The following is an 8132-nucleotide window of genomic DNA, read 5'->3' as shown; positions in this document are numbered from 1 at the left end:
TTAAAAAATAGAAGTTAAGTTTGACTTGTTTAAAAAGGTTCAATTAATGTAAGTTTTTTTTATGTACTTTGTGTGTATATTATATACTGATTTTTGGTCATTTTACACCCATTACCCAACAAAAACTCCAACACTCAATTAGAAATAAAAGAAAATTTAAGCTCTCCCTTTTCTCTGAATTCTCTCTATCCAAATCCTCCTTTGAAGAACTGTCAAGATCTAAGGAAGCATGTCAATTATCAAAGGTTTTAACTCTAATTTTGTGGTATTTTCAATCCTAAGGTATGGTAATCTTTTATCAAGAGTTATATTTCTCTCTAGAGCAAATTCTCAAATGGTTTTCAAATTCCACAAAGAAGACCAAAACCCAAATTCTTCCTCAAACTCATGGGTTCTTGCATTAAATTGTTTCAAATGAATTGTTATGATTAGATTATGGTCTAATTTATTATTTCAAGGGAAAAAAATCTTGGAATCCATGCTTTCTCAAATTCCTAGATTTTGGCTTACAAAGTGGATTTGATGAATGTGATTGGATGTTGTTAGAATTAGGAATATACTACGAAGAATTGTTGTTATCTATTTACATCCATGCCTAATTATGATGAATTATTGGAGAATTGAGAAAAGGGTGGTCATAAGTTTGATGAAGGGTAAGTTGACCTAATTCCTTTATTAATGTAGAATCGATAATTGAATGGCTTTTGTATAAAATGGTCCACTTCTGGTGGCGGTGCTTATTTGTGGTATATATTATTATCATGACATTGTATGCATAATTTTGTGAATCATAGTAGTATAATATTGTGGCATATAGAAAGGTATAATGTGAAGTTTGTTATGTGTAATAAGGTGATTTGTGTTAAGGTGGCTTGGCTTGAATGAATATGAAGGATAATGTGACATATATACGTGATCTTCTATGTTGTGAATGTAAAGCACGGTTTTGTGTGGGTTATGATTGATGTAGTATGATAACGTTTCGAATACAATGTCATGAACAATGATGGTTATGTGAAAATCTTTCTCACATACACACACATGAATGAATTAATTAACCTAATGAAAATGTAATGAGTAAGAGTTTATTGAAAGGTTTTTACAATAAAACTGTAATGCATGAATGGGGATTTTGTGGTTTACACTCTTCGTGAGTAGAGATTTAATGTATAGTAACAACCTCAATAATCCTAAGATCTTTCCCATGAATGAATGATAGGTTGAGATGTATTACTTAGTAGAAAAACCTTAACCTATAGATAATGAATTCAATGAAAATCTAAAACTCTATGGGATTAATGCTTATCATTAAGAGGATTTGGAAAGAGGAGGATAACCTCGACTTTTCGCTTTGCCTCAATCAACTTTCCACCTCTTAGTTGAGTAAGGTTCATGCAAAACAAAAACTCAAACGAAAATAAAACTAAAAGTAAAGTTAGTAAAACTACAAGAAATTAAGAATTAAAACTCTATTTACTACATATTCTAATGTAAAACCACTCTCCGTTAGCGGCACCATTTTGTTATTTTGATTAATCAATGACACCACTTCCTGTGTGAGTGTCTACAATTGTGCAAGAATATAGTAACCCAACTAAGGGTTTGCGTCTTGCTCAAAAGGGAGTGGTAGTGAGAACTTATAGAAAACTAGAATCACATTTTAACTAGTCGTAGCTAAAGACATTAATGAATAAAACATTTTAAATCAAAGATGGGGTGACGCAAGTGTCAAATTGCAATGGGGGTGGTCTCATTCGTAGTAAAATAACAAATATAACACGACTACTAAATATAGAGAGAGGTAATTCTTGGGATTTGATCGAAAGTACGGGTTAACCTAAATTGTTGGGTACATACTTTCGATACGATATTTATAGAATAAATGTGAATAGGCTAAGTGTCAAGACCGGATAGCACCCCCTAGTCATAACCAGCGCCTTCACCCTCATAGAGGCCTTTGAAAAGCCCTTAGAATTCATCATTGCATTATCAATAGAATATAAAAAAATGGAATTTTTAAAACTCCACAATGAATTTCAAGTCTACTTCTCATATATCGAAAGTTGTCTATATTGTCACACATATACCTATCTAACATAAGAGTACAAGATTTAGGACATAGCCCTTACACTATTACAATATCTCATAAGTAGAACAACATAGTCTTTAAAGGATAAGAAATAGAACAATGTCTTTAGACTAAACAAATAGAAAGATCTAGATTTATGGATTTTGTCCTCGGACTTGAGGACTCACTAACTTTGGAATCTATTCATGCTTCTTGCGATTTGTCCTCGAAACACTTCCATGGTCCGAACCTACATTATCGTAGCAATAAGAAGAGAATATGGGTTTGTACAATATGCAAGTAAAACATTTAAAAATAAGCTAAAAGGGACATTTTGTTCGAAATCAAACTAAGTCACCTTAAAAGACTTTATGGACATTCCAATACAACAATAATGAACCATATTTATCTTCATGTTTTAGAATACGTCATAATGAGGTCATAGTCAACAATTCATGCTTAGAATACATTTCAATAATATATCAGAATACCTTACTCATAATCCCAATAAAATCCCTCTAGTGCAATGTCAATGTGAATCCCCATAACACCACATAAGTAAACTAGCAAAGAGACCATAAACATTATTTTTATATCACATAACATCATAATGAGTGTAGTCAATATTGTACATAACAATATAGATAAACATTATATAGGATCAACATTTTGCATTTCATTAATAACATAAATATATACAGAACCAACTCTAGGACTCCCCTCAAGGTTCACCTGTGCAATGTATAGGTAAAGTCTCATACATTTAGCTACACTAAGTTTACCTCTTACATAATCCTTGTTAGTATTCATATTATTACGTTTACTCATTAATTTTACTTTTAGGAAACATCGTCATAACCAAGAATCGACCATGTGAGATATCCCCTAACCCCTAAAGGAGGGCATCCTACTTTCCAAGGTAGGACATATACATCATAATAGCGTCTAAGTGGATCCACTAGCTAGGTTTCCTAAGGGGCACATAGTGAAGGAACTAGGAGATTGTTGCTAGAAACCTTCTTCATAATAATTTGCATCACAGTTTCAACCTCATGAGACCTTAGGTAAACCTACCTTCCTCATTGGAAGGGACACCTCTCATTGTCAAGTTCACTAGGTGCTAGACTAAATATTCCTTTTTTTTTGAAGTATCTTAGAGTCTTTCTTAATATTAGTTTATATCATAGGTTATAAGTGTCTATCCCTTCATATATCATGCTCATAGCTCTTAAGTTCTACGATGATAAAATCCTTAAATTAGTCACAACCTAAAATTATGTGAGAATATAATTATCATAAACATACTAAATAGATGCACCGTTGCATAACCTATAATCTCTCATAATAATAAACCTATCATCATCTCATAATTCATCGCATTCATATTGTGCTATCACATTCACAATCTCATCATCTTCCTATCATACTCACATATCAATACTTCAAATGCATAACAAGATCATGAATAGACCAACATTATTGCAATAAAGTAGTCATGAACTTGAAGATCTTACCATGATCCTCAAGGAAAAGCTCTTTCAAGATTTAACCCCAATTCAATGATCTTTACCAAACAATTGGATCATAATCATCATATAATTGTAAAGTATACAAGAATACATTTAATTTCATCTCCCTTAATCATAAACCAACATAATTCAGAAGTTAGGATTAGGAGAAGAAGGGTATTCATAAGCCTTTTTAAAGAAATAGGTCAAAGCCTAAGGTAGTTAACCAATCCACACATAAACATGCATAATTCATTAGTAATAATATAATTAATACTAAACATTTGATTTAGGAAGAAGACCCACGAATTTGGATGAAAACAAGCTTATTGACGAACATTGAAAACCAAACTTTGGAGAACCTCTTGGGCAAAGGAGTACCAAGAGTGAATAACCTCCATACCTTGAGAATACTTGAAAATTGTTGAAGGTTAGAGAACTTGATATTTTTCTTTAATGGGGATCTTTGGAGTAGTGAGAGAAACTAGAGAGAGATGAGGATATTTGGGTTTAGGGAATCATGGGGTGTTAGGTTAGTTTAATGACTCAGGATATTTAAATACCCATAAAATAACAAATTATAAAATTCCCATCAATTAATAAATTAATTAACCAATTACCTTACCACACCAACTTAAGATGTATGGAGGCAATGAGGCTGGGGCTTAATCGAGGAGATCCCATTGACGCCCCGTCATCCTAACCACATATTGTATTGGTAAAACGTGGTTTGCGACAGAGAGTCCCTTTTGGGGGCTCAAGGGGCAGGATTCTATCTATAGACCAATGAGAACCATCTACGGGGCGTAAGCCCATCTACCGCTTGTCGTTCCCCTTCCGTGTTCCACATTGCTTTTTGATATTATTTAAGGTCAAAGGTTAGGTCCTCTTCATGGACCCTTAGGGTAGTCCTTGGGAAGTCGTATCATGACGTTTTGACTTTATACACATAATAACAGTACATTCAAAGTCTTATTACATGATTTTACCCTCGTACGAGTCTTTACACCATTCAAAGACCTAAAGTCACACTAGATCACTTTGACTAGTCTTCTTACGTTATGGTCGTTTCTTGACATCTAGACTCTAATACTTCCTAATCCAGTTAATTACCTTTGTTTAGGCCTAGAAATATTGTTTTAAAGCATTTTTCATTAAGTGAGGCTGTAGTTTAGGTCATGGAATTCGTAGTCATAACAATATCCTTTCCCCCCACCCCCCGGGGGAACCTTCATCATATAATGATACTTTAACATCTTTTTGAAGTTACGACTCAAGACCTGCAGCCCAACCAACAGATGACATATAATAATGATTCAAATGTAAAAGGATGAAACATTCACTCCATTTTAAACAAAACAAAGCATCACAATGAGGTAGGAAGTACATCAACTACCAAAAATTCAAATATTTCATTATTTCACATTTTCTAAAGGAGGAATGTCCTTCTATTTTTCATATAGCTCAACATATGCAACAAGAGTGATACATCATCTCACACACAAACAATTTCACAAGAAATATCACATAACTCACTATGCCAAACATGTAGTAAAGTATCATTAAGTACGAAAAACACATAACTCAAGGAATATATGAAACATGGATTTTCAAAAGAACATGCATAATAAAGGAAATCATAAAAATTCACAATATACTTAAGACCCTTCATAGAGCAAATTAAGAGAGACTACTAACCTCAACCTTGACTAGAGGATATCGAGAAATAATGTCAGCCTCGGCCTCTCAAGTAGACTTCTAGTGGAAGAATAGACACCAAATAACCTATGAACCTTTTGAACATGGACACATGGAAAACTGGATGGACCGGAGCCAACTACATAGATAACTTCAACTCATAGGCAACACTTCCGATGCATTTTAAAACCTCATATGGCCCCACATAACGGACTAAATTTCCCTTTAATCCCAAACCTCATCACCCCTTTCATAGGTGATATCTTCAATTAAACCAAGTCACCTACCATAAACTCAAGGTCCCTTGTCCCTCTTCTTATTGTTGACATAAGTGTTTTTCCGACTTTGGGATGTCTTCAAACAATCCATTATATGTCGTACTTTCTGCACAACCTCATAAATTGATTCTGGACATATTAGAGGAAACTCACCTACCTAAAATCACCCGATTGGAAATCTACATCTCCTCCCATAAAGGGCCTCAAAGGGTTTCATGGAAATACTCGAATAATAACTATTATTATAGGCAAATTCAATAAATGGTAGACGGTAATCCCAATTAACCTTGAAGTCAAGACACCTGCCCTCAACATGTCTTTTTGAGTTTAGATGGTTGTTCCGCCAAACCATCCGTTTGTGGATGAAATGCGGTACTAAGTTTCACCTTGGTATCTCGTGCACTTTGGAAAGCTTTCAAAAACCTTGAAGTGAATTTTAGACTCCTATCCGAGATGATAGAGAAGGGAACCCCATGAAAACTCACAATATCATTAAGATACAATTTATCATACTCATTCGCCGAATAAGTGACTTTGACAGGGATAAAATGGGCAGATTTTTTAATCTATCCATTATAGCCCACATTTAGTCATTTTGCCTCTAGGTGCGAAGCAAACCCGCAACGGTATCATTATGACATCTTCCCATTTCCAAGTAAGGATAGTTATTTATTGAGTTAAACCTCCTTGTCATTGACGTTCATCCTTGAACTTTTGACATTAAGGTTCACAAACTCTGCTATATCCTTCTTCAATCCGTTCCACCAATAGACCACGATACATGTTGGTGTAACCCAGATTAATGGAATATCGGGAACCATGAGCCTCTTCCAAAAAAAATTTTCAAGTCATCTACATCCTGCATACACAACCTACTTTGGTACCTAAGTACACCATCCCCCCTTTAGAAAATGACTAATTAAACTTACTAAGGACTGATTCCTTCAACTCCTATAATAGAGGATCAAGATGTCTCATACACTTAACCTCAACCACTAAAGATGACATAGAATTATGATGAACCATCAAACACCCTTTTGGAGTATAATGACCTGGAGTATCCCTAAAAGATATGTTATCCCTCTAAGTCGTTACGTGGCGTACTCGACCTCTCGAAGGTCTTATAGAAGTCGTTATACATCATTAATCGCATATATATATATATATATATATTATCAATATCTTATGGGCACGACCTATACATAAACAAAAGGAAATAATATATTCATATTATCAATATCTTATGGTCACGACCTATACATAAACAAAATGAAATAATATATTCATATTATCAATATCTTAGGGTCACAACCTATACATCAAAAAAGGAAATACTAAAGTCTATTGAAATATCTATTGAAAAGGAAAACTAAACATTCCTATGTCCTCATCATATGAGGACATACCAAGATTTCTTGAGATGATAATATTACCAAGATTCACTTCCAAGAGACTCCTCACTTTCCACCTACACATATAGAAACAAAACCACATATGAATTACCATATAGAATATACTAAGTAGGTGACATGCAATAAAACCATGCTAAAACGTACATTTACTTTATAACATGGCTTTTATGATCTTTTGATGTAAATCTCAAAACATTAGTAAAAGAACAATTTTCAACAAAACATACACATAGAAGACATATCCAAGTAGACCATAAGAGGTAATCATTACCATTTATCGTACGCACATGCATTAAACTCTCTACTAAGAGTTATCCTAAGATTTACTTAAGTTAGACATGAGAAACTGCCCATAGACCCTCTTCAAGCGCACTTAAGAAATCCTTAAGACTACCCAAAGTAAGATTATTCATACATTATAGTAATAAATAGTTTAATATTCATTAAGTAATCCCTTTTCATCAGTTAGACTCTCCACCTAAAGATACTCTAAGATTAACCTAAGTAAAACATGAAGTGACCGCCCATACACCTTCTTCAATCCTACCTAGCAAAACATCAAAGTGATCAAGGTAAGAACCTTTATATTCATCATAGCTTAATTAGTCAACAATACTCATTAATCCATTTAAGAGTAATTAAAGAATTACAGTACATTCACATAATGGCCTAACCTCATCCTTGAATCTTCTAAGCCTACTCGTGCCATGTATAGGTAGTCTCTCATTCCACAACCTGCACATTGTAGAACTTCTCCAACACTAGAATGCATCCCACATGATGAGAATAGGAAATAACCGACATGGACAACACTAGCTAGGTATGGAATCCGCAGTCTACCCTACTTTGAGGAGGGTATTCTACTTGCCAAGGGTAGAACTAGGACACATCCCATGTTGATACATGGTTAAAGAATATCAAGGATTTATTTGTACTCTAGTATCATCTTAAGTAGAGCCACTACCATAAACATATTCATCGGTGCTTTGTCTTAATTCTCATAGAGTAAGTTCATTCATGTAAAGACATAGTAGAAAGTACCATTTCTTAGTCTTACCTAATCATAATAATCCTACCAATGATGGGTCCACTAGGGCTTCCACCCAAGGTCTGTAAGGATAGCTCTTATGAATTCATTTTAGAGGGTTACATGCCATTCTATCCACCC

General features: G+C 34.1%; 1 long non-coding RNA gene across 1 annotated transcript; it reads right to left on the bottom strand.

Moving 5' to 3' along the window:
• Positions 1–2013: 2013 nt before the first annotated feature.
• On the bottom strand, positions 2014–6422 carry LOC109118941 (uncharacterized). The gene is made up of 2 exons (XR_002026118.2): positions 5275–6422; positions 2014–2318 (listed from the first exon to the last, which is right to left on the bottom strand). It is a non-coding gene; the product is annotated as an uncharacterized lncRNA (long non-coding RNA).
• Between the last annotated feature and the right edge of the window lie 1710 nt (positions 6423–8132).

Source organism: Solanum lycopersicum, chromosome 11 (genome assembly GCF_036512215.1).
Source record: "Solanum lycopersicum chromosome 11, SLM_r2.1".
In the NCBI taxonomy this organism is placed as follows: domain Eukaryota; kingdom Viridiplantae; phylum Streptophyta; class Magnoliopsida; order Solanales; family Solanaceae; genus Solanum; species Solanum lycopersicum.
This window is presented reverse-complemented; position numbering and strand designations above follow the sequence as displayed.